The 11,538-nt window shown below is 37.3% G+C and overlaps 1 protein-coding gene across 9 annotated transcripts in view; it reads right to left on the reverse strand.

The window, feature by feature from the left end:
- Positions 1 to 11,538, reverse strand: part of dhrs13a.3 (dehydrogenase/reductase (SDR family) member 13a, duplicate 3) — a 130,073-nt gene that overhangs the window by 3,029 nt on the left and 115,506 nt on the right. For 5 of the 9 annotated variants that reach the window (XR_015508556.1, XR_015508557.1, XR_015508539.1 and 2 more), the window contains one exon: positions 3,726 to 3,758. The exons of the other annotated variants lie outside the window; for them this stretch is intronic. The gene's annotated coding sequence lies outside the window, so the exon portion shown is untranslated. Of the gene's footprint in view, positions 1 to 3,725; positions 3,759 to 11,538 lie in introns of those variants that run through there. 9 annotated transcript variants of the gene reach the window in all.

The raw sequence follows: 11,538 nt of genomic DNA on the forward strand, positions 1-11,538 counted from the left end.
GTTAGTGTATCAATCAAAATTAGCATATTGGTGCCTTCCTAAAGTATGAACAAAGAATTATAACAACAATATTTTTTCACCTTGTTCATCTGGATTGTTTGTTTTGGATCATGGTGAGTTTCTTTCCTTAGGTCAGTTTATTTAGGCAATTATAAACACAGAAATCACATTCGGATTTGCATCAAAATAATCAGCCCAGTATTAACTGAATGAGCTGATCTCAGCCTAGTTGAAAACAAACTCTTAAGCAGTTCACAATGAACCCACAGAGTGAACTTGCCAATGCATCTAAATGGACACAGAAGTAAGTAAACAGGTGCACACTGACCACGAATAAGACCGTTTTACTGACATGTGACCAGCATGTAAACATTCTGGTGTGTAACAAAATGTTTCAGTTTGTAAAAGCAAACTGAAACAATGTAACAAAGTAAGGGTGTCCCAATTTGCAAACTTATAGACCATTCTATGCCATTTTTAATTACCCGTACGTAAAGTGCAAGTAGTAAGTTCACATTGAGTTTACAAAATATCCATAAATTAGCAGTTTTCCATAATTTGTGATTCTTGTTTTTATTTATTTATTTTATTCATACTTTTGAATTGCATTATGGGAGCTTGATCTTTCTTCTAACAATTTTTAACCTTAAAAAGTTTGGAAAATTTAAATTTCATCACCTTGGAATTATAAGGTTCTATCAGCACTCTGAAATATTAAGCTTTAAAGTTTTTGCTTGTTTTTTTTTTGTTGTTTTTTTTTGTTTTGTTTTTTACATCCCATAATGTAAATAATTTGTCATTTAATAAGAATATGTGAATAACACCATTTTGAAAAAAAGTCAGATAGATCCTTATAATTCTAAGGTGATGATTTGCTGACTGTACAAATATCTTGTAATAAACTCCCAGTACATTTTCTGTTATTTTACAAACTTGTTTCTGTATATATTCCCAGGTAGCAAAGAATACTGGCCCAGATTTGGCAGAAAGTTGGCACACCAAGCTTTTATCCGGCACTGAGCCAAACATGCCCACATCTTTAAGCAGCACAAAAGACTTGGGCAAGATGTAAAATGTAGCATTTGGCCCTGATGTTAACAATTGATATGCGGGCCATGCAAGTTTAGCATGTCTTAACCCACATTTAAAATACATTTAAATTATTTTTGAGTAAGTAAAAAAAATTCTACCAAACAGGTAGGGGCAGATTGGCCATCTGGCAATTCTGGCAAATGACAGAACGGCCGGACCATTTTTTAAAAGTGCGCTGGTCAGTTAAAAATAAAATAAAAAAATGATTTCCTAATATGTATTGTTTTTACATACAGGCAGCTTTTATCTCTTGCAAGATGTGAATATTATGATGAAGATAATAACAACAGTAATAATAATTATAATAATAATAATAAAATGTTAATTATTTAGCCTGATCGGTGATGCCTGGCTGGTTTTGAGAGGGGCCGACCCAATCAGAGGTTACGCGGACATAATCAAAATCTGGCAAGAACGTCAAACAAACAGTAAATGCAACATAAGCTAATTGTCAGAGATGGACGATAAAAAAGGGAAAGGCAGTGCCGAAAAACTCCAAGAAAGCAAAATAGGGCTCTAAAATCAGACGCTGAAATATTCTCGAAAGGTTTAAATTGGGCTGTTGCATCGGAGGACAGTAGCGTGGTAGAGGAGGTAAAAAAACAGAAAATATACTTATAAGCCACTATACTAAAATATACTAAGTAATTTTGACACCATTCAGACTACTTCTGACAGTTTTTGAAAGTAACCTACAATGTGCTTAACAGTAAGCTTAGCGTAGAACTCCCGTACATTTTAAATTATCATTATCAGCAGATAACATGGGATTTAGGGTATACAGCTTGCTGCATGCTACTGTACTAGCAATATAGCCTAACATGAAAAAGAACCCATAGCTATAGCCATAGTACTGTAAGCACTTGTACTGAACTCTGAATACATAGCTAGTCTTTAAAAGGACAATATTAAACACATGCATAGGTTACAGTATGTATTTAAACCTTAGGTAGAGGTGCAGAAAATGACAACGGGTTATTTTTGTTCCGGTCGCATACATTAAATGTTTAAATATCTATTACATATGGTACTGCTAATATTGTTTCACCATCTGTACACCAATATAAGTATGTGTGTGTCTGTGGGTGTGGCTACAGTGCCAGGGCTGAATTTTTGTCCCAGTCCGCCCCTGCAAACAGTTCACTTTGAGAAAAAGTATGCCTATAGTGCAGCTAAAGTGCAAAGCTTCATGGGTTTATTCATATAATAGCAGTCGTGACACACCAACATATTTGGCCCATTTCAGGCTCAGCAAATATAATTAACTTGGCTGAGACTTGACCCAGACATGGTCCATGTTTGGCCCTTGTCATGAAGCCAGACTTGGTGCTGTCATGTACCGTAATTCACTGTGGCATGTCGGCCCATCCAAAGCTGATTATGTGGGCCAGAAAAAATGTAGCTATGTAGGTTATTTCTTATACATTATATGTTTTCAAACTAATAAAATATCAACAGAGATCACTTACTGTAGTTAAACTGAGTTGACTTTTCAACACCAAAAGTCGACAGAGCAGAGATCAAGTTTCTAAAATGCAATTCACAACCTTAAATAAACTGAAAACACTTGTGATTCACTATATAAAGAAACTGTACACAGATATTTTTTACAGAACACTGATTATTTAACCCTCCAAAAAGGTGTGGAATGTTGGACACTTCATGCAACTAACTGTAACATCTTTAATTATACAGTTTAAGGCTTTCAGACTGAATGACAAAATGAAACAGTGCATAAAAGTAAATAGTACACTGTATTCACCTTATTCTCAGCCGATGAGCGGGCGCTGCCATTTGAATCTTTTTGGCTCGAGACTTCCGGTCTCATTCACTTCCATTCATTTTTTGACGTTAAAAACTGTTCATTACGCTGCTTGATGTTGCAATTTGATATTTTCTTATTATAGTATTCTACTCGGTCTGTATAGTCATGCAAACATTTTGTTTGTAGAGCAAGTAGTTTGACCGCTTTCTGCCCTTTATTATTCCTAGTCATTTCTCCCATAGGCGACTGAATCAGAAGTTCTAAGACAATCGCGAAAACAGGCGCACTTCCGCATTTTAGAATAAGGTCAATACAGTAAGTGCATAGAACGTGTCATCTGGGCAACAAAATGACATCATCATCCAAAATATGCCAGGAAAACATTAAACTGGGAAACAGGACTACAGTGATCGGCTACAGTATGATGCACGTCAGAAAAAAGGATCTTGAGGAATGGGACCATGTCCATGTGCCACACAGAAAATAGCACCATTCATCAGGCAGGAAATAAAACTTAAAGCAGCTCAGAAAATAACACCCAACAGTCAGATAAAAAGACATATACTGTGCTTTGACTACACTGGTAATGAACTGGACTATAAAAGGATCCAGGGAGAGCGCACACTTACTCACTGGGACAGGTTATGGGACAGCCTTACGGTGAAACACTCGTGTCATCGCCATCATCATCATCATCATAACATGTAGTCAGCTAAGTCTCTCTAAGGCCCTGTACACACTGCAGCTAAATATGAACATATGGTTGTCTTATGAGTTCTATAGAGAGCAAGTGCAGTTAAGGAGAAGGACAACTACATTTTAAGGGATAGTTCATGCAAAAATGAAAATATACTTATTATTTACTCACCCTCAAGTGGTTATAAAACCTTTGAGCTTCTTTCTGTTGAACACAAAAGTAGATATTTTGAAGAATAACATTTTTGGTTAATGATGTCAGAATTTACCAGTATTTTGGAATTAAACTGTGAATGGTCTTGTTGACATCCATAGAAAAAATTGCTAATATACTGTTTAAGTCAATAGTTACAGGTTATTCAGCTTATTTCAAAACATTTTCTTGGATATCAACAGAAGAAGAAAAATCTAACGGGTGCATTTGCGAAAACCATTGTTAGCCAACTAAGGTCGCAAGTTGCATCATTACAAACATGGGTCGTTAATTTGGCATTTCCAAAATCCATCATTCCAGCAAACACTCGCAAACTGTGTTGCAAACTTGTACGTTTCCAACTACACCTCTTTAGCTGTAGTTAGAAGCATATTATTAATAGTGGTAGTAGTAGGTTTTTTCCTTTTCTTAATAAATAGCCTACTGTAAATTACAACCATTAGCCTAACCTGATTTATATATGAGAGTAGAGTATCTGTTAGCTAAGTGATTTTATGTTTTAGAATAGAATATGGAATATTCTCAATAATATTTGTAAAGGAATCATTGGCCCTATATGTGCCGATACATATGATTCAATTAATATGGAAAACGAGTGCATGTTTTTACTAAAACTATATATATTTATTTATATATTTGTGTGTGTGTGTGTGTGTGTGTGTGTGTGTGTGTGTGTGTGTGTGTGTGTGTGTGTGTGTGTGTGTGTGTGTGTGTGTGTGTGTGTAAAACAATATAATTTGCACAAAGAAAAGATGGAGGTTTTCTCTAAAGAAGTCGTTACTCCACCCCTTTTAGAGCTTCATTATGGATGCTTTACTTTATAACTAGCATGGTTCAAATGCCGGAACTGCAACAAAGCAACTCTGGTTTTGGGAAATATTCATCACAACATCGTTCTCAGCCCAAACAATGAATCGTACTATGACAGTTCAGCCGCGAGTTATGTCATTGTTTGGGACAAGCATCCCAGATCTGGAACAAGTTATTATGACAGATTTTCCTTTTTAAAACCTCTTTCATATTTTTTTAATTATTAAACAATATTTCTTGTATCAAAATTATTTAATAAAATTTCAAAACTCTGGATTTGTCTTTTAACAATAATTTAGCAATATGCTCACTCAAACATTATTGTACTATGAGGCCAAACTACTGGGGTTCTTGGCAATCCCTTTCAATGATATGAAAAATGTTTTGCAAATATATATACTTTTTTTATTGAAATTATTTTAGGTTTTTGCACCACCTGTTTGATACTGGCGAGGCAGTGGCGCAGAAGGTAGTGCTGTCGCCTCACAGCAAGAAGGTCACTGGGTCGCTGGTTCGAACCTTGGCTCAGTTGGCGTTTCTGTGTGGTTTGCATGTTCTCCCTGCCTTCGTGTGGGTTTCCTCCGGGTGCTCCGGTTTCCCCCACAGTCCAAAGACATGTGGTACAGGTGAATTGGGTAAGCTAAATTGTCCGTAGTGTATGAGTGTGTGTGTGAATGTGTGTGTGGATGTTTCCAAGAGATGGGTTGCGGCTGGAAGGGCATCGGCTGCGTAAAAACTTGCTGGATAAGTTGGCGGTTCATTCCACTGTGGCGACCCCGGATTAATAAAGGGACTAAGCCGACAAGAAAATGAATGAATGAATGAATGAATGTTTGAAACTTGCAGTTTTTTTTTTTTTTTTCAAATTTCCTTTTCATTCCTCAAAAATTGATTTTCGCTTTGCGATTTTTGGAAATTTGCATTTAATAATTTTTTTTATTGCTCAATACTTTATTTTTTGTCTGCAAAACCTTCTTTTATTTTGCAAGTACAGTATATATGGCCCTAGATTGACCCCATAGGGCACAGGTGTCAAACTCAGTTCCAAAAGGGCCGCAGCTCTGCACAGTTTAGTTCCAACCCTAATTTAACACACCTGATCAAACTAATTGAGTCCTTCAGGCTTGTTTGAAACCTACAGGAAAGTGTGTTGGAGCAGGATTGGAACTAAACTGTGCAGGGCTTCGGCCCTCCAGGAATTGAGTTTGACACCCCTGCCATAGGGGCTGCATTTATTTGATCAAAAATGCAGTAAAAGCAGCAATACTTTGAAATAATAATTAAATCTAAAATTCCATATTAATTCAATCTAAAAGTTTTTATTTGAACATATTTTAAAACTCAAACCCATGAAGCTCTCAATAGTTTACATCAAATGCATGAAAATGCTCATCATGCATTTAGCTCAAACTGTATAGCATCAGCAATGGCAAGGTCATGTATAGGCCCACACGGAATCTGCAGAATTCCGCAGATTTTTAGCCCATCGAGTCAATTTTGTACTTGTGTAAATGTGTTTACATTTATATTTATTTAGTTTTTAATTTAATTTCAGTAATATGATTGTCCATTTGATTTATTTACAATGCAGTTTGTAAGTAATATTTTCTGTCTATTAGTATTTATATTATATGATAGACTTGCTTTGTTTACAGATGAGTGGGTCTAGATGGATTAACATTGTGAACATTAAATACAAGTTAGATAAAACTTAAATAAAATTATATTTTTTTATTTCATATATAACGTTTTTAGTTACGATACTCTCAAAATAATTCTGCATAAATCCACAGATTTTTTTACAAAATTCTCCACAGAAATAGTAAAAAATGTCAGCAAATTCTGTCTGGCCTTGGTCATGGGTTTGATTGTAAAAACTTGAATGCAAATCTAAACCAATTTTATCTTATTAGGCAATTGTAGCCAAAATAACTAACATCAAGTGTGTAAATTTGTTACCATCAATATTTAAAGCTACAATATACCATGATGCCTATGAGACTGAATGATGCTGATTTACATGCACAGACATGCCTGTCATTTCCAAAACTTTGCTGGCCTAACAATGCATGTGACATATAGCAACATATATGCATTGTATAGGTCTATGAATGCAAATGGGCTTGCACAAGAATGAGTCCAATTTTAATTGTGTAAAACTGTGTGTGTATGTCTGTGAGTGTGTGTGTGTTGGGGAAAGCCCGGGGCCCAGCAGATGTGAGCAGATGTCAGAGTAAGTGAGCGGGGACTTGGGAGAGAGAGAGCAATGTGCCGGGCCAACGCTCTAATTTACGCATGAGTGGAGCTGCACCACCGATATTTACATTTAAATTGATGTTTCAGATACTTAATTAAAGACGAGGACTGGGCTCTTCTGGTCGACGGCGGCTTCTTCCTCATCCTCCTCCTCCTCAGCGAAGCCAACAGACCACTCACTGGAACCTAGAGCACTTCCCAAAACCCATATAAATATTTCACTGGAGTCACATTAATGACAATGGTCCCAGTCCTCTCGATGGTAATTTGCGAGAACATTACTGAAGACACAATGCCCCCTGGTGGATTCTAATTCCAGCCATACTTGAGCAACGGCCGCATGGTTAACGTCGATCAAATGCTGGCTCCCCTTTAAATCAGCCCATTGTTTTGCAGACCGCCCTGACGAAGACCTGGTGTAGCCCAGGAGATGCGCAGAGGAAAGAGGAGGGGTGGATGGGTGCTGATATTAATGCATCGGGCATACAGTCGGATGATGAGGGAACTCCTGTGGGGCCCGAGCTATAATGCAGTGGCACTCCAACCCTGATGAACTGACGTCCCAGCATGCCTCTCCGGTCTCCCGCTTCCACCCACCGAGGGACCCGTTGCTCCACGCAGGACATCCTCCTCAACCACTTACTCTCAAACAGCCTTTTAATAGAGTTTAAAAGAGGGTTATTAACATTACCTGCTAATTATGTTAAGGACCTAATTAGAGAAAAAGCAGAAGAAGAAAAAAAGGGGGCCTTTTTTGGTCTAATTAGGTTTTCTTTTTAAGTACACTGATAACCAGGGGAATGCCAAGATCTCTGTAGAAATGAGAGTGCAATGAGCCAGTGAGAGGCTCCTTCGGAAAAGAAGTTAACCCTCTCATCAGCTGAGTTGACTCTATTAACGGGGCCCTGGCAGAGTGCAATTACCACCCAAATCGTTTATTTAGGACGTGTTTATCTGGAGTGGACCGCATCATTTAGCGCGTTATAAACTCGCTGCCGGCTTCATTAGTGATTACAGTTGGTGGGTGGTAATACCTGCCTGATACAGCCAACTGAAACCTGATGCTATCAGTGTACTGCTGAATTACACCGATGGGACTTAATTTTTCAGCAGCCCCGAACACTTCCTGCTGCTGCTTCCTCCACTCACCGCAAACACGCTCGGCGCCAAAGCCACCGCTCAGGCATTGATTATGGGATCTGGCCTTGAGATCACAGGGACAAAACACAAGAACTATACTGCAGCCAAGTAGCTACAACGAAGGATACCTTGTAAGCACAGGGCAATGCTGGAATAACATTTCATATGGAGTTCCTTTTTCTTTTCCTTCAATTTTTTTTTTTTTTTTTTGGTGGGATATTGTAGCTGCTCAATCGCTGTAAGTTAGAGTGCCTTTATCCAGCTCTCCACAAAGAAATCAAATGTCAGCAAAGAGGAGACTTCTGGAGTGTTTCGAACACAATCCAAAGCCATTACTAGGGTTCAAGTGCACTACTCCATCTGCCTCTGGTAGTGACACCAGCTCCTGCAAAGAGTTTGAAGGGAACGAAGAGAAACACGGAGAGTTCGTGATTCAAGGCTATGACACGGATGGCCCTGAACTTTACCGAGAACCTCCGTGCGTGATTACATGTTTAATTTACTTCTCATCTCAAAATTGTCCACTATGACAGAGCCAATTTGTCTCGATCCTGTGCGAGTGTCAGCCGAATTCAGGGGTGGGGTAGCGAGGGGGGGTTATGCACTTCCTTGCTCCTAATGGAATCTCAATGAAGCCCGAGCTGAGGGTCCAAAGGAGCAGACAGCCCTCGCTATTACAAGAAGGGACCCTCCTTCACCCGGACACCTCTCACTCACGGCTGTTATTATCGCTTCAAGCCACAGGCTAAAGAGCCGGGCGGCTAGGAGGAAAAAGGCACAGAAGAAAAGAGGTTACTATTACTTATCGCTGTGTACCTTGACATTTTCTAGATCTGGTTTGGAGGGAAATAGGCAGTCTTCCAAATTGACAGCAGTGGACACTGTGTTTAAACTGATGGCTGATCGTAGCCTTGCAGTCATCGCCTATTTTATTTTCAAAGCCTGAATCATAAATAGACTGACAAAGCATAGATATCTGGACTAAAGGCGTCACCCAGACTGTCAACAGAAACAACCCACTTTCAGTTCTAATACATTTTGTGCATTCCATTTAACTCAACTCAAGCAAATTAGGCAACATTTACAAATATATCACACAAATCTGCTCAATTTGTACATACAGTAGGTGCAGTTTAATCTTTGTTTTCTGTATAATAATCTTATAATAGTCTTGTGAGAGCAAACCAAAGAAGTCCATGCATGCAAATTGAACAATGACTTAATAATTATTATTACCAAACTAGTACTTTATTGGAGACCATTCATATGTTCTTTGTACATGTATGTGAAAAAAGCTGAATATTCAATGGAAAATAACATACAAAAAAAAAAATACAATAAAAATGGGGGGGTTGGAGGGGGGTCGGGTGGTTCGAAAGACCCACCCCTCACTGATAAAAGGTCAATTTTGTATCCCATACATGAGCTCACTTGTCTTATTTTGAGTGCTATGAATGCAGACAATTCTTTTTTTTATGAGTCCAACATCCAGCTGTGCAAGAAAACATACAATATGATGAAAGTGAAGTCAGCTTTCACTATAGCTTAACTTTTATTCTGAATCTTAGACCTTATTCCTGAAAGAAAAAAAAATACCAATAAAAAGGTTTAAAGCACCAAAAGCGGTCCATATTTAAGTTAATTTTAATACTAATTAGGCTATTTTTGTTATCCGTAACCTTTCAAACTCAACTTTTTTTTACAAAAGAGAAAATCATCAAGCTCTATATTATTATTATTATTATTATTATTATTAATACTTAAATTTATTTATTTATTTATTTATTTATTTATTTATTTATTTATTTATTTATTTATTTATTTATTTATTTATTATTCAGACTGCCAAATTCTGAAAGTTTAATGCACTGGTCAGTTTGTTATTTGCCCTATAAACGACATTAGGCTACATTATTTTTTTTTTACTTTAACTTTTTAACTTTAACTATTTTTCATATTTCTTTATTCTTTATATTTAGAGAATAGATGTTTTTAGTACCTTAAAATGTTTTTGGTTATGATGACAACCTGACAAGCTAATTCAGCTAAAAAAAAATAGTACTTAAAACGTCAATAAAACCTTCATTTAATCGTCCTAAATAAATAGAGTATAAGGCGAACTGCAAATAGGTCTGCTTTTTGAGAAAAAAGAACCACCATTTTCACTGGGCTCGCTATAGGCCTGTTATTGGAGCCCATTCATATTGTGTGTTCTTTGTACACGTACAGTGCTCAGCATAATTGAGTACACCCTATTTGAAAAATGAATAGTTTTATCAATTTCTAAGTGAATATAGGCAATGTATTTTTGTGCATACCAACAAAACTGATTTAATGAACAGATATATTTATTAAAATAATATTTTAGTCACCAAAAATATTTAGAAATTGAAAGATAATACAATTAAACTCAAGCAAAATATTGCAAAAATAAATTACAACTTACAAAAATTCAACTAAATTATTTTGCTTCTCTTGATTTTTCCTCTATTTTTAAATTTGTGTTTAATATTTTTCTATAACATACACATTTCAGTGTACTAGTTTTTGTACTGCTACCATATGTTATTTTGTTAGACAAGCTCCAGATTTGGCTTCAGGTATACTGTTCTTATGCATGCTGAACATTAATATATAAAAAATAATAATATTTAATGAAAAATAAAATAATCTAGATGAATATTAGGGTTCTACTTCTAAGGAATAGCACACATGTCATAACACAACCATAAATCTCCATGGATCAAACTGTCCGCAAACAATGCATTAGAATTACACCACAAACAAGACAATAATCTTACACTTCATACACACTACTGCAACTCACTTTGAGAGATGATAGCACAATATAACGCATGAAGCATTAAAGCGTTCCATTAGAACACACCTAATTGTACTATTTTGGCCCTTGATAGGCATCTGAGAGTTTTTTTTAGAGAGCAGTATGTTTAATGGGCCAGTGCCGGGAGCAGTGCCGTGCAAGCTAAATATGTTTACTGTTTGCTCAGCCAGACCCTAGTCAGGAAAGACAAGATGAATTTGATTGCTAATGCAAAAATAACAGACAATCATAAATCATGGAAGTGGGAGTGGGAGTCGATGACGAGAGTTAATCAATACGAGCCCTGACTTTGCCATTGTGCAGAGTGGCACTCCATTTATAACAGAGGAGTTTGAGGAGAAACATTATTCACATTAGGTTATGCACGGAGGAGGGCGAGGGTGCGAGAAGAGGGTGCTTAGTCACCGCAGCCACCGAACGCCGCCAGCGTGCCTGAAAACCAGCCATCATCCACACATCCTCATAGCTCTGCAGGTGCACAAACATCAATTCCCCAGACCCCAATGATAACGCTTTCGGTCCCTTCCACGCATTAGGATGTGAGGCGACTCAATCGGACTGCATTCTTATAAGGAGAGAGAGAGAGAAAACAATGTGTGGTAGATCAACAGAAAAGTTCACTAAATTCCATTTTACTCTGTTGAGAGGCGTGCTGTCCACGCTTTGCGGAGTCTCCTTGATTTTCTGTTTGAAAGTCGGGCAGCCTACTTGATTTGAGTGGGT

The sequence above is a fragment of the Danio rerio genome, chromosome 15 (assembly GCF_052040795.2).
Source record: "Danio rerio strain M-AB ecotype USA chromosome 15, GRCz13ab, whole genome shotgun sequence".
NCBI lineage: Eukaryota > Metazoa > Chordata > Actinopteri > Cypriniformes > Danionidae > Danio > Danio rerio.